The sequence below is a fragment of the Amphibalanus amphitrite genome, unplaced genomic scaffold (assembly GCF_019059575.1).
Source record: "Amphibalanus amphitrite isolate SeventyFive unplaced genomic scaffold, NRLGWU_Aamphi_draft 000277F_arrow, whole genome shotgun sequence".
In the NCBI taxonomy this organism is placed as follows: Eukaryota; Metazoa; Arthropoda; class Thecostraca; order Balanomorpha; family Balanidae; genus Amphibalanus; species Amphibalanus amphitrite.
Window position 1 is genome coordinate 203268 of NW_024881772.1, and position 9781 is coordinate 213048.

The 9781-nt window shown below is 53.7% G+C and overlaps 1 long non-coding RNA gene across 1 annotated transcript; it reads right to left on the bottom strand.

The window, feature by feature from the left end:
- Window positions 1-6859: 6859 nt before the first annotated feature.
- On the bottom strand, window positions 6860-8907 carry LOC122387220. Its single transcript, XR_006257522.1, has 2 exons — window positions 8703-8907; window positions 6860-7556 (listed from the first exon to the last, which is right to left on the bottom strand). It is a non-coding gene; the product is annotated as an uncharacterized LOC122387220 (long non-coding RNA).
- Between the last annotated feature and the right edge of the window lie 874 nt (window positions 8908-9781).

A 9781-nucleotide genomic window follows, 5' to 3' on the forward strand; every position in this document is an offset into this window, starting at 1 on the left:
CTACGCCCGTGTGAAAATTCATTTCTATCAAAGAAGCATGAATTCGTGATTGCCCTATAAAGTTGAAGCTTGGTGACACCTTCAACATGCATGCGGCTCGACACTATCAGATGCTCTTGGAACACACATGGAACCGTTTTAGACAAAGCTGCAGAATGCAGATTGATGATGACGGGCACGACGAGCTGAATATGGAGCTCTCCCAACTCGCCCGTCTGAGTCCAAAAGAGATTGAATAGTACCAGCATGCGGCTGCTGGAGAAGGGAGAGCCGGAGCTGGCAGTGCGGGCCAAGGAGCTGGCAGGCCGGGAGTATGGACGCCTGACGCGACTCCCTCCGGACGATCCCGCTCGGAAGCTCATTGATAAGACACCGCCACCTAGACTGCAGTACAGAGCCCACCTCCATTGGATGCGGAAGAAACAGGAAGCCCAGGAGGTGGAAGTGCCGGCGCCGTCGCCGCCAGATGAGGACGTTGCTGGCCTCCAGCATCGACCCTGCTTCCGACGAGTGGGGAAGTGGGTGTGCGAGGAAGCTGGACTGGATGGAGTACCCGTAGCCCCACTAACACTGCACCAGGGAGAATCGCCGTAGAAGCAATACAACACCAACGTCCACTTCGGCTTGAAGCTTCCGAAACCTACCAAGAGGACTGACCCACCAGAATTACGGAAGGCTGCAACCCTGGAGGCCCTGGCCGCTTACTCAAATCCAGACCTCACAATCTGGTCTGATGGCTCTGCCCTAGACGGTACCAAGAAAGGCGGCGGAGGAGCCCTCCTCGAACTGCACCGTGAGGGGCGCAAGATCGAATGTACCGTACCGGCAGAAGTCGTATGCAGCAGCATGCAGGCGGAGCTGGCGGCGATGGCGGAGGCGTTAAAATGTTTCCTGGGACTGCCGGAGCCATCCCTCGCTGCCATTCGGTCTGTCCTGCTCTGCTCGGACTCCCTGTCCGGCCTCCAACTGCTCAGCCGAAGCCCGGCAGCGCAGAAATCGGCCCTGACACAGGGCATCTTGGCTCTCCTGCACTCTGCCGTGGCCGGGGGCAGAGCTCCAGTGGATCCCGGGCCACGCGGGGGTCAAGGGTAATGAAGAAGTGGACTGTTGAAAATCAAAATGAAATAAATAGGGCCGGCTCTCTGGTTTGACTTAAAAAGCTTTAATATATGAGCACTTCAATTATATTGGTGGCGGTGGTGGCAGCAGATAGCACACTGGCGGTACACAACCTCACACGGCGGCGGTGGCGACAGAACTCAGAACGAAATAATACAACAAAGCGAAATCGGCGCGGTTAGGAAAATATTCGTGAAGGATGCAGGGGTTACCAAATGGGCTGCCATAGGTAAAATAAAATGACGGGGCGTAAAGGAAAGGTAGGATACAACACAGTAATGATGGAAAACAAATACGGTACGGTAACATGAGGAGAAAAAAAGGTCAGGGCAGTAACGAATAGCGACATACTCCCCACTTTCGAAGTGAGCCGTCACTTCGAAAAGGTCTCTCCTCACTCGGCACACAGTCACTTTTTCGGCACTCGCCTCGCCGACGATCACTTCACTCAGACGCCTCTAGTCTCAACAGTTTGTTGATCGGGCAGCGGGTAAGTCGCCCTCTTAGCACGATACTCGCCGCGCGAGCGCGGCCGTCCGCTCCAGACAGGAGGGACACCACGCGCGCCAGAGGCCAGCGACCACGCGGACCTTCCGCGTGCACCAGCACAATCTCTCCGACCTCGGGCAGCCGAACCGGACGGCCGCGCCGAGAGAAGCTCCACGTGCGTAGAGTCTGCAGGTACTCTTTGGTCCATCGCTGAACCAGGTGCTCGCTGACCAGCCGCTGGTGCCGCCAGCGCCGACTCAGGCTGTCCAGCTCGTGGCCAGACGGAGAGAGCACGCCACGGATGGACGTGACCCCGAACAACAGGTGCGCGGGCGTCAGCACGTCGTCGTCACCTTGTCGCCGCCCTTGACGTACATCGGACCGAAAAAGTCCACACCGACCCGGCTGAACGGACGGCTGGGCTCCGTCCTGAACAGGGGCAGCGCGCCATCAGCTGACCGGTACGGCGCACCCCGATACCTCCGGCACCTGAAGCATGTACTGACTACACGATGAACAGTTCGTCTCCTCACACAGTATTCACCAGACAGCAGTGCCAGTGTGGTGCGGGTACCCTGGTGAAACGATTTACGGTGTGCATCATCCACTATCAAGGTGGTCAGATGGGCAAACTCAGGCAGAATGATCAGAGCAGGTTCGTGAGTTCGCGTGACAGCTTCCAGGACACCATCTGCGTTTAGACGAGGTCTGACCTTCTCGAGTCGCGAGTTGGGTGGCAGCGGCGCGCCAGCCGTCAGCGCCTCCAGCTCCGGCGCGTAGGCGGCACTCTGCGAGACCCGGATCCAGAACCGCAGCGCCTCCCGGCGCTCGTCGGGCGACAGCGCTCCACTCCTCCTCTCCGTGCGCTGGTGCCTGGCGTTGTGCGCGAACCGAAGAATCCACGCGGTGCGGTTCACTGCCTGTTTGAGATGAGAACACCGAGTCACGTCAAACGGTCCACGCATGACGTCTGGAATCGGATCAGGGCCACACTCTCGTCTCACGGCCACGATCTGACGTCTGACCTCGGGCCTCGTCTCTGCTTCGGCTTCTGCTGAGGGAGGCGTCAGTAGCACTAACGAGGCATCATAGTCAGGCGGACTTAAATCAAATGGTGGACCCTTCCACCACTTGTCACAGGCGATGAGAGAGGTCAGCGTTACCCCTCTCGTGCCTATGTCAGCGGGGTTATCAGAGCCTCTGACGTACCTCCACTGGTCGGCGGTCGTCAACTGAAGCACAGTCTTCACCCGGTTCTCCACGAACATCTTGAGAGGCCGCCTCCGGTTGAGCCAGTGAAGCACGTCGGTCGAGTCGGACCAGTAGGTGACTGTTGCGCTCTCCAGATGCAGCGCGTTCTTGATGAAGTCCATCAACCTGGCTCCGACAACAGCGGCCATCAGCTCCAACCTGGGGATCGTTAGATGTGGAGACAGGGGGGCCAGCCTACTCTTAGACATCACCAGGGCAGGCTCCCCACCCTGGACCAAATACACCACCGCGCAGTAGGCGGTCCGAGACGCGTCACAAAACACGTGAAAAGTCGCTCCGGACTGATCGTCACGCGCTCCGGCTAGGCGAGGGAACCAGATCACCCTCCCCGGCGAGTCTCTCCACCAGGCTCGGACCTCGGTCTGCAGCTCCCCACTCAGGGGACTATCCCATGTGCATTCAGCGTCAAGCCAGGTACGCTGAAACAGGGCCTTCCCCAGATCAGCCACGGCGTCACCACGCCGAGCGGATCGAACGGTCTACTCACAGCAGATAGCAGCTCAGTCCGGGTGCCAGGGCAGGTCACCTGTGGCACGGTCACGGCCAAACGATCCGATCTTGTGCTCCACAGTAGGCCGAGCACCTTCTCGTCCTCATTGTCGTCACCAGACATCCTGGTCTTGTGAAGATCCATGGAGGCCTCGCTGAAGACGTCACCCATCTTCGTCAGTCCGGCCTCTGCCTCCGCCCTCGTACTGAAGGACGGGCACATGTCGTCCATGTAGACGGAATCCTGAACCTTCTGCAACAGAACAGGTTCATCGCGCAGACACCGGCGGACGTGCTCAGAGATAGTGCACAGCAGCATGTAGGGCGAACAGGTGAGTCCAAACGGGACCCTGCGAAACCTCAGCCGCTGGCCCGCCCACAGCAGCTGCACGAACTGACGGTCCTCCTCAGTGAGTACGATCTGATGGAAAGCTGCACGAATGTCCGTCTGACAACCCACGGCTCCTGAACGGAAGTTAAGTAGCACAGCTGGTAAACGATGCAGCAGGTTCTCTCCCGGCTCAAGGTAGGAGTTCAGGCTCATACCTGCACCGTCTGGCGCTGATCCATCGAACACCACTCGCAGTTTGCCGTTGCGGTGCAGTCCTCGATGCGGTAAGATGAACTCTGATGGCGGACTCGGCTGCGCGGGCTCGATGACAGCGTCTTCCAGCAGCTGATGCAGGTGGTCATCGTACTCCTGGAACTGTTCAACATTCAACTTCTCTGTCATACGGTGAGTCCGGGTCTTCGATAACATCAGGTTAGACACTGGGCGCTGGTCGGACTTCCATACTAGCCCCATCTCATACCTGTTCTCGGTGGCGTTCCAAGTCGGTACAGGTGGGTCTCTCTCGGCGGTCTCCTCTGCGGCGACTCCCACAGCGTCCAGCGTCCACATTCGCTCGACGTCAACCAGCTGACAGCGGTAGGCGTGCCGCTGCCGGGTCGTCTGCTGGCCTGGGGACTGTCCATGGAGCATATACCCAAACACAGTCTCCACCAGACGGAGGCCAGGATTCACCTCCACCTGGTTCCACAACACCACCTTGTACAGCTGATCACACCCAATTAGAACATCAACAGGTCCGTCACGGAAGTCATCAGCAAGCTCTACACTTGGGGGCAGAGACTGAATGGGTGGTGGAGCTCCCACGGGCGCGCACAGCTTATCAGTTCTCCAGAACACAAGCTCGGCCTCACCTTTCTGGTATCCAGTGAGCCACGCGCTTACTTGGTCGTACTGGTGAGCCTCCTCAACTCTCTCCTTGAATCCGACGCACGCGAAGGTCCCCTGGCCGACCTTCTCGAGTCCCAGCTGGTCAGCCAGTGAAGCCCGGATGAAGGAGGCGTCTGCCCCGCCGTCAATCAGCGCGCGTACTAGACGCACGCCCCGAGGACCAGCCACCTCCACGAGCGCTGTCTGCACGTAGCAGTGCTGCTGGCTCCGCACGCCCATGCACATCCTTCCCTGGTTGGCAGAAAAAGTACCAGCGGCAGCGGGGGGCGGCAATGGTCTGCGATCAGGCATGCGACTCTCAGACACAGCAGCAGCGGCAGGGGGTGACAGAGGTCCGCGATCAGGTACACATCTCTCAGTAGGCATGAGGGCTGCATGCTCTCCGGGCGGTGGGTGCAATGACGAGTGGTGCGGGCCACCACACCACGGGCAACGGGTGCTGTGGCAAGCACGCAGCAGATGGGGACCAAGACACTGGTAGCAGAGCTTAGCTTGGCGCACAACATCCCAGCGAACAGGCACAGTCATGGTGCGGTAGGCCGAACACGCCGCCAGGCCATGCTTACCCGTTCCGCATGCCAGACATACCCAGTCAGGTCCCTTCTTCTGCCTCACGTTCAGCATGCTGACTGTCGGCTTCCCAGGTACTGCAGTAGGTGGCTGCTCACTGATGATCCTCTTCCTCCGAGCAGCTGCCTCCTCCCTGATGCTCATCTCCTTCTGCAGGAACTTCAGGAAGACTGCGAGTTCATCAGATGAGTCAGCACTGCATCTCAGCCACTCAATCTTCCATGACTCAGGGATGCACGACAATAGCACAGGCATCAGCAGGACAGCATATGAGTCAGGCAACACGTTCATCGTCTCCAGCGCCCTGACCTCAGAAACTAGCCCATCAATCATGCGTCGCAAGCGGACCAAGTCATTGTCACTGTGCACAGGGGTGGTGGACAACAATCTCTGCATCAGCACCTTAATGCACAAATCTGGGCGATCAAACCTTTCCTTCAGGGTCTCCACAGCCTTCAAGTAGCCCTGGTCAGTGATGGGAAGACCCTGCACAGCCACCTCAGCCTGATCGACGAGGTGCGCCTTCAAGTGCACCAGCTTTTCGACAGGTGCATAAGCAGGGTTGTCATGGACAGATACACAGAACAGGCTCCAGAACTCTGACCACTTTTCCACATCCCCACAGAACTTGGGAAGCTTCAGGTCCAGCTTTCCCCCCAGGTAAGGCGGCACACACTGAGCCCTTCCAACAGAGACCTCAGAGCGCCTTTCCAGACGAGCAAGCACACGCTTAGCTTTGAAAATCTGATCCTGCATATCCTGAACATGCGAGGTATCATCAGGCACAGACAGCTTTGTCAGGCTCACCTGGATCTCGGTCATCAGATCAACGTGCTGCTCAAGGTGGTGTATTGCCAAGGCAAGGTCGTCCTCTTGAGAATTATCACATTCGGCAAGCTCTTTCATCAGTCTGGTTGCCTTACCTCGAGCCACAGTCCTTTTCTGTTTAAGCTGTGCCTCACTCTCCATCTTGATATTCACAATTCACAAGTCAATCTCAGTCTTGATCAGTCAAAACATGGATTACCTACTACCTGGATCGGCAACTCCGCGGAATTCCCATTGTATTGCGCGACCGCCCGAAAGTGCTGCCACCTATCGAGCAGACTGATCCCTGCTAAGGACAGCCCGCCGCCGCCGCCCAGTCAGACAGCGGCCGATACCAGCAAAGTCCGAAAATGACGGGCAAGTTACATGGCCTGAACCAGCCCCGGCTAAGTTTGGCATAGGCCAACAGTGTCGGGTTCCGGAAGAGCGGTCCAGGGCGGTTCCGTAGACTATGTATCGTTTTGGAAAGAATGGTGTGGTGGGTCGTTTACCGAGCGCGACTGGCCGATTTTACCTCAGCACGTCGTATTGTTAGCTCTCATGGCCAGGCCAGGCGCCTTCTGCCAGCTGCCTGAAAATACCTTCGATCAAACGACTTTGTCTATCACTCGGGTTGCCCCTGATCAGCTTGAGCAATGAGCAATGAGCATTCCGACTCAGTCGTCTGCAGAGGGAATGTGCCGTCCGCCGTGAAACATCCAAATCATTGCCACAGCCATTTTGACTGACTTATAAAGATCAAGACAAATGCTGTCATATCGATTAACGAACATCTGCATCACTTACAATTTCTATCAAGAAGCATTCCAGGATTATAAGCTCATCATATGCCGTTTCGTTAAAAAAAAACTGTTTCCATATTGAACTTATATTTGCCGTCGCATGAGCGAATTACCTACTGAGTACAGGCTGAAACCGACTCTTTCCGCAGTCAGAAATCATGTGCAAGACTGAGAGCCTATTCAAATAAACCCCGGTCGCACTCGCATCCATAACACGCACCTCCTTGCGTGCGATTGATGCTATTGCAACTTAATGGATTTGAATAGGCTCTCGTGTGCGATTTCCTGACTGTGGAAATAGTCTGTCTCGGCCTGAAGTTCAGAATTTAACACAGGTTCAATGACAACTAAGGTGAAAGATGACACACAATGTATACAATGCATATTATTGCATAAACTGATAGATAGGTTTCGAGAAACGACGTGCCACATGCCTTAAACGGTGTCGTAGCACCAAGTTGGTTTCCAATTCACATCTCCCACCAGAGTATATCGGGAATAAATGCAAACACGATGCACACGAACGCATTATCCGCTCAATGGGTATGCCCGTAGGGCGTAGTGGGTATGTTAGTCACTTACAAACGCTGTGATACCTTAAACATTTTCGGTCGAGCCAGTTCACACCTCGTCCGCCTGCTGCCGTTACGTCACACGTGTCCGCAGTGGGCGTGCACCTGCGTGTGCGTGCATCATAATTCACATCACAAATCACAGGATGCCAATTCAAGTCAGCACACCGTGGAAACTGAATCCATCTCTTTGATCTGAAACAAAGAGTGAGAGAGGGAAATTAGATACCTGAGCATACCATAATGAAAGGGAGAGTGAGGGCATTCCAAGGCAAACTGTTTCCCCACAACATCACAAAAAAGTGTTTTACCTACATTGAGATGATGTTGGCAAAAAAAAAATAATACCTTGACAAGATAGGTACTACCAAACAAAAGTACCTAAAAGCTTAACACCTCATATGGTAGGCTTACATAGTTTAAAATGGCTTTGATCTTGCTTAAATCTATCTGATATCTACACACAGTTTGGCTAGCACTCGTTCTGAAAAAGTGATTGTTATATATCAGTCAATGGAGGGAAACTCACAAACTTCTTCGTACAACTCTGGACCTTTTGACTTTGAGAAAAGAAGGAAGCTGATGTCAGGGACCAGGGTCAGCACTCTTTTGTCATTTGTGGTTGACACTGGCTGCCATTAGGCTTTCTTTTTACTGTCAAATGGTTCAGTTTTTCATGCTGATAATATGATTTATTTAAATGTGTTTTTTTATTCAATATCATTCAACTATTTATGAAATCAAGGCATTGGCAAGCAGGTTATAAAAATTAGCTGAAATGACATGAAGCCAGTCAACTGCTCCTGAAGTGTGTTGCACTCTAGTCAGCCGTTCAGAGAAATATGTAGGAAACTGATATGGGTGAGCAGTGAGTACTGAGCAGTGAGCAGTGGACCAATTTATAGGTATTGGCACTACACAATATAAAACAGAAACTACTTTCAAGAGTTGAACAAATATTGAGTTAAAAAATAATGGTACACTAACTGATTTTGCCAACCTAAAAACTTAACAAAAACTTAAGCAATTCACAACTAACAATGCATCATCCACCACCTATCATGCGCTGCCAAGACCGAAATTGCATCGCAAGCAAAACCATGGCTATATCAGCGGCATGTGAAAGCTTGAGATATGATGTGTCAAACATATAACAAACATATAAAAACATAAAATTAACATATAAATAAGTGATTAACCATTCCAATTACGGAAATTATACGATTTTTAACGACATACGGCGAGAAGCAATGTGCGCCAGTATCGTCAACAGCCGCTCTTTACAATAATATTTTAGGCCACTCAGACCCTCCAACCACAAGAAAACCTTACCAACCTTACCTTGCCATCTTCCTCCATCTTCTGAAACCTTCCAATCTGCTCCAAAGGGGCTTAACTTTTCAAAAAACAAGGCAAACGATCCTACGACGCGACGCCGACCATTGTTTTGAATAGCACCCGCTCCCCCGCGTCCTTAGCGCTCGACACCACTGCCACCTAGCGGTGGTCACAAACATCGAGGAGTTGCCGATCCAGGTACTACTTCATCCATGGTCAAAATCAATCAGCAAATCATCAAAGAAGCAAATTTAACAGAAATCAAAAAGTCATCCGGCCCGGAGGACCATGTTGAAAATCAAAATGAAATAAATAGGGCCGGCTCTCTGGTTTGACTTAAAAAGCTTTAATATATGAGCACTTCAATTATATTGGTGGCGGTGGTGGCAGCAGATAGCACACTGGCGGTACACAACCTCACACGGCGGCGGTGGCGACAGAACTCAGAACGAAATAATACAACAAAGCGAAATCGGCGCGGTTAGGAAAATATTCGTGAAGGATGCAGGGGTTACCAAATGGGCTGCCATAGGTAAAATAAAATGACGGGGCGTAAAGGAAAGGTAGGATACAACACAGTAATGATGGAAAACAAATACGGTACGGTAACATGAGGAGAAAAAAAGGTCACAGGGCAGTAACGAATAGCGACATAATACGACGAATAGCGCCTAGCAAACATCGCGGCGACGTCAGGCGACCAGCGTCGGATCCCAGTTGACCTGGCCTGTGCGCGCACCGCCATCAGACACTGAACCGGCCTGCTCACCCTCGATCGCTCCAAGCACCACCCACATCTGGAGAACACCCCTGGCCACGACGACCTCGACCGATGGGGACAGACCACTGTCTCGCAGATCCGCAGCGGCTGCTCACCCCTGGTCCGGGCCACACTCTTCCAGGGCCCAGTTTGGATTGGCCTGGCCTCCAGCTCTCTCTGCGGACAGTGCGGCGAAGAAGACACGGTCGCGCACCTGCTATGCGAGTGCCCGGCCGCGCAAGAACGCGAACCCGGCTCTGAGGGCCGCTCCCCACCCTCTAGGATGTGCTCTCGGGGCCGGCTAAATACGTCACGGAGTTCC